The sequence below is a fragment of the Hyperolius riggenbachi genome, chromosome 6 (genome assembly GCF_040937935.1).
Source record: "Hyperolius riggenbachi isolate aHypRig1 chromosome 6, aHypRig1.pri, whole genome shotgun sequence".
Lineage (NCBI taxonomy): Eukaryota > Metazoa > Chordata > Amphibia > Anura > Hyperoliidae > Hyperolius > Hyperolius riggenbachi.
The window spans coordinates 78,025,567-78,039,758 of record NC_090651.1 but is presented as its reverse complement, the minus strand read 5'-3'; the positions used below and the strand labels follow the sequence as shown (position 1 = coordinate 78,039,758).

Below are 14,192 nucleotides of genomic sequence, written 5' to 3'. Positions count from 1 at the left end.
TCACCTTGCAGCAGCTTCAGACCTCAATCAGCGGGCGACCCGACCAGTAAGAAGGCGCCAGGCGCACCCGCTCTATATGCGGAAGTGATGTCACTTCCGCATATCAGTGCGGCGTGCTAGGTCCTAGCGCCCGCCCGCCTGATCGAGGTCTGACGCGGCGCCGGCGGCTAGAGGGAGGGAGGGAGCGAGCGAGCGGCGGCCACAGGGGGAGAGCGGCAGCCGGGCGGCGCCTCTCAGAGGCAGGCGCCTGGGTGCCTTGCACCCGCAGCACCCGCCCAGGCTCGGCCCTGCCCATGATGCATCACTGCTGAATTGTGCAAAACATTTTAGTAAGATGGCTACTAATAGTTCTCCTATGAGTTCTAGTTCACCATGATCTTGCTGGGCAATCTGTAACTCTAAATAATACAGGTAAGACTGAGAATCCCACATGTGGAGATGGACTAGTTCAAAACCTGTCAGATCTGATAGAATTTTACTGCTTACTGTACGTGACAGCAGCATAGGATAAAGTACCTAATAGTGCATTGTACTCTGGGAGAAATGTAGTTCTTATATATGCTATGGCCAAAGCCAGAAGTGTGGTCAGTTCCCGCATTGGCCGGCCAATGTCGGAAGTGGCCAAGAGATGTGGCCAAGGTAAGATGTAATAGAATACATCGTACCTTGGCTGGTGAGGTGACAAAAAAAGCGTTTTCTTTCGAATGTGCGACCTGCAGGCCTTAGCCTAACACTAACCTTCAACTCTCTAGTGCCTAATGCCAATCTCCACTTTCCTCTGCCTAACACTAAGCCAGGGGCGGTTGCTATAGGGCCCGCGGCAGCCCTACATCACAGGGGACCCGTAGCTGGGCAGAGGACTTTTTAAATTTATTTTTGATTTCTTATAATGCGGTCTGGCCTGGTCCAGCCCCCCCTCCCCCCCCCCCCCCCCCCGCTTGCCGCCGCTGCCAGCATCAGAACTCGATCAGCCGGCAACCATTGTGCGGGCGCTAGGACCTAGCACACCGCACTGATATGCGGAAGTGACATCACTTCCGCATATAGAGCGTAGTGCATCCGTGCACCTGCTCTAACTGGTCGGGTCGCCCACTGATCTATCTAACTGGGGGTCCCTGTCACTCACTACCTAACCTGGGGGTCCCTGTCACTCACTACCTAACCTGGAGGTCCCTGTCACTCACTACCTAACTTGTGGTCCCTGTCACTCACTACCTAATGGGGGTCCCTGTCACTCACTACCTAATGGGGGGGGGGCGCCTGTCACTCACTATCTAACTGGGGGTCCCTGTCACTCACTACCTAATGGGGGGGGCCTGTCACTCACTATCTAACTGGGGGTCCCTGTCACTCACTACCTAATGGGGGGGCGCCTGTCACTCACTATCTAACTGGGGGTCCCTGTCACTACCTAATGGGGGGGGGGCATCTGTCACTCACTATCTAACTGGGGGTCCCTGTCACTCACTACCTAATGGGGGGGGCGCCTGTCACTCACTATCTAACTGGGGGTCCCTGTCACTCACTACCTAACGGGGGGCGCCTGTCACTCACTATCTAACTGGGGGTCCCTGTCACTCACTACCTAACCTGGGGGTCCCTGTCACTCACTACCTAACCTGGAGGTCCCTGTCACTCACTACCTAACCTGGGGGTCCCTGTCACTCACTACCTAACCTGGGGGTCCCTGTCACCCACTACCTCACCTGGGGTGCGCCTGACACTCACTATCTAACCTGGGGGGGGGGTGCCTGTCACTACCTAAACTGGGGGGCTTCTGTCACCACCTAAACTGGGGGACTCCTGGTGCTACCTTAGCTAGGGGGCACCTGTCACTACCTAAACTATCCAGGCCAGCCAGCCCAGCATCACCACCAGCCAACCAGCCCAGAATCACTGTCAAAAAGGCCACAGCATCACCACCAGTCAGCAGTCAGGCCAGCATTTACTTCAACCAGCCAAGCACAGCCCAGCATCACCGCCAGCCAACCCAGCCACAGCATCACCGCCAGCCAGGCCACAGCATCACTGCCAGGCCTTTCAGCCCACACATCATCCCCAATCTAGCCAAAAACAGTATTGCCAAGCACAGCAGCCAGTAAAGGAGAATTCAGAAGCCAGGTGAGAGGTGTCTACCATATTAAGGGGGCATTCTGCCTATTTATGTGAAATGCTGTCTATTTATGTGCCTCATGACTGCTGAATTTGTCTTGTTGGGGGCCTCATGATTGCTGAATTTGCCTTGTTGGGGGCCTCATGATTGCTGAATTTGTCTTGTTGGGGGCCTCATGACTGCTGAATTTGTCTTGTTGGGGGCCTCATGATTGCTGAATTTGCCTTGTTGGGGGCCTCATGATTGCTGAATTTGTCTTGTTGGGGGCCTCATGACTGCTGAATTTGTCTTGTTGGGGGCCTCATGATTTCTGAATTTGTCTGGTTGGGGGCCTCATGATTTGTTGGGAGGCCTCAAGATTGCTGAATTTGTCATGTTGGGGGCCTCACGATTGCTGAATTTGTTTTGTTGGGGGCCTCATGATTGCTGAATTTGTCTTGATAGGGGAATCATGATTGCTGAATTTGTCTTGTTGGTGGTCACATGACTGCTCACTGCGAGACTATGGGAAAAGCTGAATCATCATCATATGAGACAATAGCATTAAACCTACTTTTTTAGCTTTTTAAAAGAGAAAATAAAACTGGGAGGTTCTAAAAAACAACAACAACATTTTTTTGCAATGGGGCCCAGTAATTTCTAGCTAAGCCCCTGCACTAAGCTTTCCTCTCCTCTGCTTAAAATTAACCTCCCCTCTCCTGTGCCTAACACTAACCTCCCCTTTTCTGTGACTACCACTAACCTCCCCCTCTCCTTTGCCTAACCCTAACCTTCCCACCTCTCCAGATTCTGTCATGTTTAAGAGAGTGACACAACACCAGGCAAATAGTGAAATGGCAGAAAAGCTATTTTGCACATTGGCCGGCCAGTGTTGGACCTTGGCCGGCCAATGTTGGACTTTGGCCAGTGATGTTACAACTAAATTGGCCATTTGGTCGACTTTGGCCGACTTCTGGATTTGGCCGTAACATATACGTGTATTTTACATTTTTCACGATAGTGGTACTTTAAGTACTGGATTTAATTAACTGTAATAAATTTAGCTAAAAAAAAGAATTTGTTAAGTCACATCCATATGTTGCATGCTTGCTGTGCCATATTTGTGTGATTTATATTCTGTTTTACATCTTTATAGATCCACAAGTAGTAAGATCAGCCCACACTAAAGATAGTAGGAATAAAATTCCCTTTATTATTCCAGTGGGAACATATGAAAACCTATGAATTAGCAACGGAGAAAATCACGGCGGGGTGTAACTACAAATCATGGGCCCCTCAGCAAAACTTTGATGGGGCCCTCAATAGTCACAACCTTTTCCTTGCCAACCACTTGTGACCCTCACAGCCTGAGGGTTCATCCTGCAAGGGGCATAAAACAAGCGTGGGCAACCTCATCATCCCACTCATAACAAGTGTAGCCACAAAAACACCTGATCTGAAGGATGGACCCCTTTATCAGAGGGAGGGAGTGAAGTAGTAGTTGGGGCCCCCTTACAGCTCTGAGCCCCCCTGTAGTCGCAGGGCTGTTCCTCTGTAGTCATGCCGCTGAAACCACGACAGCACACTTTATCAAGCAACATCCTATTATCTAATCATAAACTCAAAGTCAAAGTTAACTGATCACCACTAGAGATGTGATCTTATATTTCACCGGGCAGTTTTTGAAATGAGACCTGGAAGGTACCTGCTCAATGTGGCCACAAGCACTGAAGTGAGTATTTTGAAGTCCAGGCTGAACAACGAAATAGGGTGAAAGTTTTTAACTGACTGGTGATCTTTGCCAGTTTAGGTATGAGGGAAATGGTGGATTCTACAAATTCAGCAGGAGGAGCGTGGTTAGACATAATATAACTAAGACAGGAGGTGAGATGGGGAAGCAATATGTTTTGGAATTTCTTGTAATAAGCCACAGAGAACCCATTGGGGCCTGAGGCTTTTCCTAGCTTAAAGGGAACCAGAGATGAACGTTTCACACAAAATAAACATATCAGTTGATAGCTTGTAAAGAATAAATGCTCTACCTGATAATTTTGCCGCTCTGGTGTGCCTTTTTTAGTGTTTTTTATCCATTATTGCTCCAGGAAAAATCAAATATGGCCGCCGGCTCATATCCCTTCTCCTTCCGGGTTATCAGTTGTTCTGGATGTGCTGTCTAGGCTATATGAGACTATGCTGCTATCTAGGCTAAATGCAGCCTTTCATCTATGTGCTTTCATTTTGGTATGATGTACAACAGCTGCCTGTAGGAAGTCTCTCTCATAGGAATGAAACTGACGTTATTATCAGTATCTAGTGCACACAGAGCACACAGGGATCATATTACAGCCACAGAGCTTCTCTCTCAGGAGCAGCAGCCCCTGCCATGTCGCCCCTGCCATGTCATCACAGCTCTCAGTATGCAAAGCAGGAAATCTAAGCCAGGAGAGGGGAAGGCTTGGGCTTGAAAAGACTACACAGAAGAGTGACTCAGCTATAATAATTCCAGGTCAAACCTCGACTGAATAGTCGGTGCATTCTTATCACAGTTGCTAATAGACTAATTAAGCAGATAACAATGAAACTAAAAGCAGGGTAGGTGTTTACTGTCATGTTCCCACTGATAAATGTAATAAAATACATGAGGGTGCTTCATCTCTGGTTCTCTTTAAGTTTTGTGATTACTACCGCAATCTCCTTCTCAGTCATTGAGGCATTAAGAGTTTTGAGTGCTTAAGATGTTAATTTGGGCAAACGCAGTTTGTCTAGAAAGGCTTTGATATTGGAAGGGGAAGACTGGTCGGTATAGAGCTGGGAGTAGTATTGCCAAAAAGCGCTGTGGACCTTTTCAGGATGACCGGATAAGTTCCCAGGTGGCAATGCCATACCTAGGGAATTTGACATCTGGTGCCGATTATTTACAGACACCCCTCCCCTCCAACAACCAATTTTTTTGATGGGAGGGTTGACGGGTTGGGGCACCGAGCACGTCGCTGCAAATTTTGGGGGATTTTTCAGAAAAAAGAATCGTCAGGATGTGGACAGAGCTAAACATTATGAAATTATGTACACTATACAGTGCTGCAGAAGATGTCAGTGCTATATAAATACACAATAATAATAATATGGTAGGACATTAGACTATGACTATGGTACGATTAGATTGTGAGCTCATCTGAGAACAGACAGAAAAGGGGAACATATGAAAAAGGGGGATGCATGGGGGGGGGGGGGTAAAGAGCTAGAGGCACAAGACAGAGAGCCTGGTGGGGTAGAAGAAATGTCAGGAAGACCTCTCGCCAGGACTGCAGACATCACCAGTTCTGTTTGGCAAGGACATGCTGGTAAAAGAAGCCACTAAAATCTGAAAAGAGGAAAGGATCATGGGAAAGACAACAGGGTGGGAGGGGGAGCTGAGAAAAAAGATAAGATTACCTGCAATCAAGCTAATCTAAATTGCCTGGATCTTGCTTCTCTGCTCACTACAGAAGTCAACTGTCAGCACCTATATCACTGCCTTCTGCAACAGCAGACTACCCTGCATTATAGAATAATTACTTTGATCAGGATAAATAATTAATAGTCTAGGGCAATCTGGCATTAGAGCAGCCAGTGCACATGGCTAGTAGAGTTGGGCCGAACGGTTCGCCGGCGAACGTGGTTCGCGCGAACTTAGGTGGTTCGCGTGCGGGTGTCGCACGCGAACGTTTTGCGGCAAAAGTTCGCAAAAAATCGGTTCGCCCCATAATGCACCTGAGGGTCAACTTTGACCCTCTACATCACAGTCAGCAGGCCCAGTGTAGCCAATTAGGCTACACTAGCCCCTGGAGCCCCACCCCCCCTTATATAAGGCAGGCAGCGGGCGGCCGTTATGGCCACTCGTGTGCCTGCATTAGTGAGAGTAGGGCGAGCTGCTGCAGTCTCTCATAGGGAAAGATTAGTTAGGCTTAACTTCTTCCTGGCTGCATACCTGTTCTGTTCAGTGAGCCCTCAGCCCACTGCATACCTGTACTGTGATCCTGCCACAGCATACCTGTTCAGTGATCCTGCCAGTGCATACCTGTTCATTGATCCTGCCACTGCATACCTGTTCAGTGATCCTGCCAGTGCATACCTGTTCATTGATCCTGCCACTGCATACCTGTTCAGTGATCCTGCCAGTGCATACCTGTTCATTGATCCTGCCACTGCATACCTGTTCAGTGATCCTGCCAGTGCATACCTGTTCATTGATCCTGCCACTGCATACCTGTTCATTGATCCTGCCACTGCATACCTGTTCATTGATCCTGCCACTGCATACCTGTTCAGTGATCCTGCCAGTGCATACCTGTTCATTGATCCTGCCACTGCATACCTGTTCAGTGATCCTGCCACTGCGTACCTGTTCAGTGATCCTGCCACTGCATACCTGTTCATTGATCCTGCCACTGCATACCTGTTCAGTGAACCCGCCACTGCATACCTGTTCTGTTCAGTGAACAGTTTGGTGTGTCAGTGTGAAGCAGTACCTTAATTACACTACCTGATTGATGTATACACATGCAAGATGTTTTAAAGCACTTTAGGCCTGTCATTTAGCATTCAATGTGATTTCTGCCCTTAAAACGCTGCTTTGCGTCAAATCCAGATTTTTCCCGGGGACTTTTGGCATCTATCCCACTCCGCCATGCCCCCCTCCAGGTGTTAGACCCCTTGAAACATCTTTTCCATCACTTTTGTGGCCAGCATAATTTTTTTTTTTTTTCAAAGTTCGCATCCCCATTGAAGTCTATTGCGGTTCGCGAACTTTAACGCGAACCGAACCTTCCACGAAAGTTCGCGAACCCGGTTCGCGAACCTAAAATCGGAGGTTCGGCCCAACTCTAATGGCTAGTGGCTACTAATGACAGGCAACTTCTGAAGCACTAAACACATCCTGCCAACTTTCCCTGCTAATGTCCCAGCTGCAGCACAGCAATCATTCTCTCTACTCACCCTGCTGCTCTGCACATTCACTCACTGCAGGCTGCGTGGGGAGAGCAAGGAAACACATTCCCCATGGGACAGGAAAGGGAAGGGGTGCTACATCTAGTGCAGGAAGTTGTACAGTCCCCAGCACTGCCTGCTGCTATTTTCCCAAATGTTGCCTAAACTATGAAAAAAGGATCCAAGTGGAAGAACACAGCTGCACCCCTAGCCATGGCAACACCCGGTGCTGTGAGCACCTGCAGCTTATGGTAGGTATACCACTGCCCACTGGGCAGTTTTTTGCTCCACAATGAACTGAATTGATACAGCGGAATGGGAATTTATCTCAGGACTAATTGGTTTCGAAAAATGAATGACTGACACCTGCAGCTTGATTAATTAATTGGCTGTCAAGTAATCAATCCTTTGCCTTCTGAATCTGATGAGCCCCGTGCAAAGTTCCATCTAAGCTCACATCAATTACACTTCCTGTTGAGAAAATAATCACCTTAATTCAGAATTTATGCTCATCCATAATCACTACATTCATGAACCTGAAGGAGGTCTGCCATCCACTTGGCTCTCCAATCACAACTGTAAGCATTCACCAATCAAGAGGGAGCCCTGACATCAATCCACCTGCCAGGATGAGGATGCCGACAACAGCAATCTGTCCGGAAACTTTACTCATGAGCAAGATCACATTCACTCCCAGGCGCATATTCACTATGCAGATGTTAAACTACCGAACGCAGGAAGTGCACAGCAATTGTACTGGTACTTCCAACATCAGCTCTGTAGAGGCATGCTGTGCACAGGAATCAGTGGCGTAACCAGAGCCGGGACAAGGTCCTCCAGCACCCAAGGCTGAGACACCAAAGTGCGCCCCTCTATCCCTGCCACCCCAGCCTTCACACACTGATTGCTATTAGACTAAGAGGCACCACAGGGCCCACAACCTCCTCAACACCTTAATATCTAGTTATCTGGCTTGCAGTCACTGCCATGTATCCCCTTTTCTTATTTCTTTCTGCTTCAAACACAATTAGGAATGACAGCTGAATGAATTGTGCGCCCCCTCCTACACGGTGCTCTGAGGCTGGAGCCTCTCCAGCCTATTACTCGGCCCTGGGCGTAACAATAGGGGCTGCAGCCCCTGCACCCGCGAAGGGGGGCCCGCTCAGGGCAGTTTTGGAGGGCAGGAGGGGTCGCAGCATGAGAAGAGAGCATTGGCCCCCACATCAGCGGGGAGGGGGGCCACTCCCCCTCCCTCACCTTGGGCTTTCCCCTCAGCGCGCTCCCCTCCTGCATTAATAGGTGGCAGCAGCGGTGGCAGGAATACAGGCATACCTCTGTGTTCCACCTCTGAGGTCCAATCTCTAAGTGCCACACGCTACTTCCTGATAAACAGGGGGGTGGGGAGCATTCAAATTTTCACAGAGTGGCCCATTGATTTCTAGTTACGCCTCTGACAGGAATACCAACATTTACTGACCTACACCTCCCAATATCTATCTACTAAGCCTGGGGAACACCGGGGTACCCCAGAAGAGATCTGTGGCCATGGCATGAATCTTTGGGCCCCCCTGGGGGAGGAGGAAACAACTGTGCAAATAGCTGCGCGATATGTCACAGCCTGCCACCAGCTGAGAGGAACATGATACCACATGGACTGTATACCCCCAATACCCCCATAAGGACTGTATATCCCAGCCCCCCATATTGTCCCTTACATCCTCCACACCCTAAGGACTACATACCCCAACCCCTTATACCCTTCCCTTATTCCCACAACCCCCTCCCCATGTCAATGCTTTGTTTTTTTTGGCAATGCTAAATGTATTTGGTCCTGCCAATAAAGCTTATTTGGATTTGGATCTCTGGGGCTGCACCCCTCTTGTTACACTCCTGCGTCCGTTGAAAAGAGGCATAAAACTGTTTTTTAAAGAGAAACATCACTATTGCTAACAAAGACAAGGCTTTCAGTTCAGTTGTATTTATTGCAGAGATTAACTGTAAACCTTTTTTTGCACATATAAAACACAGTTGTTTAGCAGTCTTCCTTCCAGAGACAGTGATATGAGAGTATCAGTCCCATATTAGCCCAGAACTGACATGAAACATGAGATTGCATTCACTGCAAGTCAGTAAAATGGTGTAGCTGCTTTGTGTTGTTACTGAAGCAAACTCCATGACCCAAAGTGCAAAAGACAAAAAAACTGTGCGCACAGTGGGGAAAGATCAATGGCTGCAAGCCATTTATACAGAAAAGGCAGGTTATTGTAATAACAGCCAATTGAGCATCCGTCCCTCTTAATACTGGCATGGTAGGGAGCAAGTCAGGGTGGTATAATCAAGGGTTTATTTCGATGACGGTTTTGTCATGTCTCATGACTCATCAGGGGCCCGATGAGTCATCTGACATGATGAAACCGGTAGGGCGACACTCGTCTGTCGGTTTTCTGTATGCTTCTTCTGTCCACCATGTGTGTCTGTATGTGCGGAAAAAAAACATGCAAATTTTATCACAGAAGCTAATGTAATTGATAGAGAAAATGTGTGCAGTCTGTCTGTTTTTATCTGCATGGGGAAAACACCTTCAAGTGTGCACTAGCCGATTGAATAACATTGGTTCTCAGTTTACCTGTGCAGAAAGCAGGGGGCCCTTCCAAAGTTTCGCAGGGAGCCCTGTGATTTCTAGTTACGCCCCTGGTCTCAAGGTGGCCATTAACGGTCCAATTTCTTGCGAAAAATCGTTTGAGTGATCAGAAATTCTGATCGGATTGGTTTTAAATAATCTCCATTGATGGGCACAGTCAATTACAAACAATTATAAAAACAGTCGTCCGTTTGGATTTTCGTCAAACCAAAATTTGGATTTTCTTGTTGGTTGTGATAGATAGGAAGCAAATTGGTTCATTGATGGTGTAGTGAAAGATTTCACTTCCGAACAGAATTATCTGATCGCTTGAATGATTTTTCACTAGAAATTGTATTGTTAGTGGCCACCTTTAGATTACAGCTTGGAATCTCTTTCACATTTACTTACATAATAAATTACAGTACATAACTAAAGTAACAGAAAACAATAGTTTAGTAAACTTATTAACCCTTAACCTCCCCCCCTCCTTAACCCCTAACTTTAACCCTAACCCTTCACCTACCCCCTCCTTAATTTTTAACCTTAACTATAACCCTTAACTTCCCCCCTAACCTCCCCCTACCCCTTCTTAACTCCTAACCTTAACCCTCAACCTCCCTCCTGCTCACCTTAAAACCCCCTTAACCTCCCCCTCCCACCTCCTCAACCTTTAACCTTAACCTAACCCTTCACCTCCCCCCTTAACTTAAGGGTTAAGACCCTTAACCTTTCCCCTCCTTAACCCCTAACCTTAACCTTCCCCTCCTTAACCCCTAACTTTAACTCTAACCCTTCACGTCCCCCCTCAACTCCTAACCTTAACCACCCTGGCGTTCTGATTAAATCGCCAGGGTGGCTGCGGGAGGGTTTTTTTTAAATAAAAAAAAAACTATTTCATGCAGCCAACTGAAAGTTGGCTGCATGAAAGCCCACTAGAGGGCGCTCCGGAGGCGATCTTCCGATCGCCTCCGGCGCCCAGAATAAACAAGGAAGGCCGCAATGAGCGGCCTTCCTTGTTTTGCTTATATCGTCGCCATAGCGACGAGCGGAGTGACGTCATCGACGTCAGCCGACGTCCTGACGTCAGCCGCCTCCGATCCAGCCCTTAGCGCTGGCCGGAACTTTTTGTTCCGGCTACGCTGGGCTCAGGCGGCTGGGGGGACCCTCTTTCGCCGCTGCTCGCGGCGAATCGCCGCAGAGCGGCGGCGATCAGGCAGCACACGCGGCTGGCAAAGTGCCGGCTGCGTGTGCTGCTTTTTATTTCATTCAAATCGGCCCAGCAGGGCCTGAGTGGCAGCCGCTGGCGGTGTTGGACGAGCTGAGCTCGTCCAGACCGCTCAGCTGGTTAAAGAGGAACTCCAGTGAAAATAATGTAATAAAAAAGTGCTTCATTATTACAATAATTATTATTATCCCTAACACCTAACCTTAACCCTTCCTTTGGCACCTCGGTTAAGGGTTAGGGCTAAGGTTAGGAGTTAAGGAGAGGGTTAAGGGTTAGGAGTTAGGGGCTAAGGGGGGTGGTAAAGTTAGGGGTTAAGGAGGGGGGATTAAAAGGTTAAGGTTAGGCGTTAAGAATGGTGGAGGTGAAGGGTTATGGTTAAGGTTAGGGGTTAAGGAGAGGGGTTAAGGGTTACTAATTTTACTAAACTATTTTTTTCCTGTGTTTTTAGTTATGTATTGTAATTTATTATGTAAGTAAATGTGTTCACCCAGCACCTCTACTGAAAGAGATTCCATGCTGTAATCCAAGACACTGATGCTGAAGGGATTGAAACATTGTTTATACATGATGACGCTGATGGGATTGAAACTGCCTGAACGGCATACCTCTCTTTCTTCTCTCCCGCGTCCTGTTTGTCCACTGTGATCAATGGAATTCTTCGTCCTCCATTTTGAAAATGGCCATTACCCCATAACAGCTACCTGGTCAGCTAACTGTGAAACTGTACTATCGCCCATTCAAACCATAGGGTAACATGCACATTATCTGGCTCATCAGTTGTCCTTTCAGTTATAACCGACAGCAACCAATATATAACTGACAGCAACTGATATATTTCTGTTCTGACAAAATCTGGTCAGAAATGGAAGGAATCATTGTAAAGGTGCCCATTAATGATACATTTTTTTCACCAAATGCGATCTTTTAATGCAACTTTAATGATAAAATTGTATCGAAAATTCACCGTTTTTTAAGGCAATTGGGTCGATTGCTAATTAGGATAAAATTGATCTGAAAGTTGGATTTTATGATCGAATTTGAAGAAAGAATCGTTCAGTAAATGTGAACAATCGAGAATTACCATACCTTCTGATTATTTTCGGCTGATTTATGATTTGATCGTAAAAATCGCATCAAAAGATTGCATTTAGTTGAACAATTGTACTGTTAACGGGTATTCTAAGAAGAAAATGGTGAGCTTCTGCGAGGAAAGTATGTAATATTATTTTGCAGGTACATCATGTGTATATTTAAAGGGAACCAGAGACGGCCAGAGACAGAAAATGAAAAAATATTTTATACATACCTGTATGCTTCCTCCAGCCTCATCCGCATGGATCGCTCCCACAGCGCCGTCCTCCGCTGCCTTTATCGTCGGTACCGGGTCCCGCCACTTCCGCCGGACGTGGCCAGTTGTACGCATCCACAGGGACTCCCTACGTCTAGCCGGCGCCTACTTCCCGCTTGTGCCTGTGCAGTATGTAAGGAGCGCACTGTGCTTGCGTCGACTGGGCCTGACTGGCCGAAGTGACTGGACCCGGTGTAATGAAAGATTTTGCAACCCATTATATTTTGCAACTTGCCATAGAGGACAGTGTCCTCCGGGGGGTTATTAGTTGAGCAAGAAGGGGGGGATTGTTCCCTCCAGGGGGGGTTAGTAGCTGAGCAATAGGGGGGATTGTTCCCTCCAGGGATGGTTATTAGTTGAGCAAGAGGGGGGATTGTTCCCTCCAGGGGGGGTTAGTAGTTGAGCAAGAGGGGGGATTGTTCCCTCCAGGGGGGGTTAGTAGTTGAGCAAGAGGGGGGATTGTTCCCTCCAGGGATGGTTATTAGTTGAGCAAGAAGGTAGGCACTTTCTGATACCTATATACCTATAAATAAGTGCAACTGGTTTCAAAATCTGTCAAAGTTGCAAAGAAATCACGGTACTGGCGATAGAGGCAGTGGAGGATAGCGGCGTGGGAGCGATCCATGCTGATGGGGCTGGATGAAGCCCCAGGTATGTATAAATCTATTAGGTCGTTTGTCTCTGGTTCTCTTTAAAATAAATTTACTTGGTTCAAGTTCACTTCAAGGCTAGGGCAGGTGGATTAGGATGAGTAGCTGGAGTCTTCTATCACAATGATCATTAGGATGTCACATGAATAGGGGATGGAGCAGGAGATGTTGCACACTATAGTGAGTAGCAATAACAGTAGATTGGGGTCTTGGATGTCAGTCTTAGGGGGGATCAGCAATGATGAGTGGGCTTGGGAAGGAGATTTGGCATGTTAGTGGATAAGCAGTAGAGTGTGCTTTGGGGGAGGTTTTAGACTATATCACACAATGAGGAAAGTACAATGCAATATGATGGGAGGGGATGCAGGAGGAGGGGGAGAGTAATGAGGGGAGCAGGAGGAGGGGGATCAGGCACCAGGCATGTCCCCTTCCTCCTCCCCTTGATCGCTCCGGCTCTCCGTAGTGTCTGGCTGCAATTTTGGAGGATTTGGGCGGATTGTCGGTGTGTGCCGGGTGTTCACCCTACCGTGCAGCATCCACCCGCCGGGGGGCGGGGTCGGGGAGACGATGAGCCCGGCCCGGGGAGGGAGAGCTGAGCTGGCCGGGCTCCGGGCTGCGGGAAGGAGAAGCTGACACCGGGGGTGAGTCTGAAGCCTGGATCATCAGTATGTATGTGTATGGGAGCATTGTTATATGTGTGTGTGATTCCCTATAGAGGATTGTGCCTGACGTGTGTGCGGAGAGCCGAGCATCGCCTGGTCCTCTATTATCTCGTCTACTGCTATATAGCCCTCTCCATCCAACTCTATCCCATTATCTGTGCATAGCCCTCTTCATCCCATTATCTGTGCATAGCCCTCTCCATCCCATCATCTGTGCATAGCCCTCTCCATCCCATTATCTGTGCATAGCCCTCTCCATCCCACCCCATCCCAATATTTGTGCATAATCCTCATCTCTATTCCTTGGATCCACATATCCTCCAGACACCCTCCTCTGCTTCCTATCTGTACATTGTGCTGGGATGTCTCCCCATACACTGCATCTCTCTCATCATATAGAAGACAGACATCCCCAGACACTGAGCCTTTCCCTGACATCTGAAGTGCTTTGTATCCACACAGCTCCCCACACATTGCACCCCTCTCTGTGCTTTATACTGTATTCAGATGTCCCCATACACTGTGCTTTCCCTATCCTATCTATAGATATGTATCCTCATAGCTCCCTACACATTGCACCCCTCTCTGTGCTTTATAACCGGATGCCCCCATAGACTTTGCCTTTCC

At 48.0% G+C, this 14,192-nt stretch overlaps 1 protein-coding gene across 1 annotated transcript in view; it reads left to right on the top strand.

Annotated features, from left to right (window-relative positions):
• The first annotated feature begins 13,331 nt into the window (after positions 1 to 13,331).
• Positions 13,332 to 14,192, top strand: part of B4GALT2 (beta-1,4-galactosyltransferase 2) — a 172,560-nt gene continuing 171,699 nt past the window's right edge. Inside the window, exon 1 of the mRNA XM_068239552.1 lies at positions 13,332 to 13,544. The gene's annotated coding sequence lies outside the window, so the exon portion shown is untranslated. The remainder of the gene's footprint in view (positions 13,545 to 14,192) is intronic.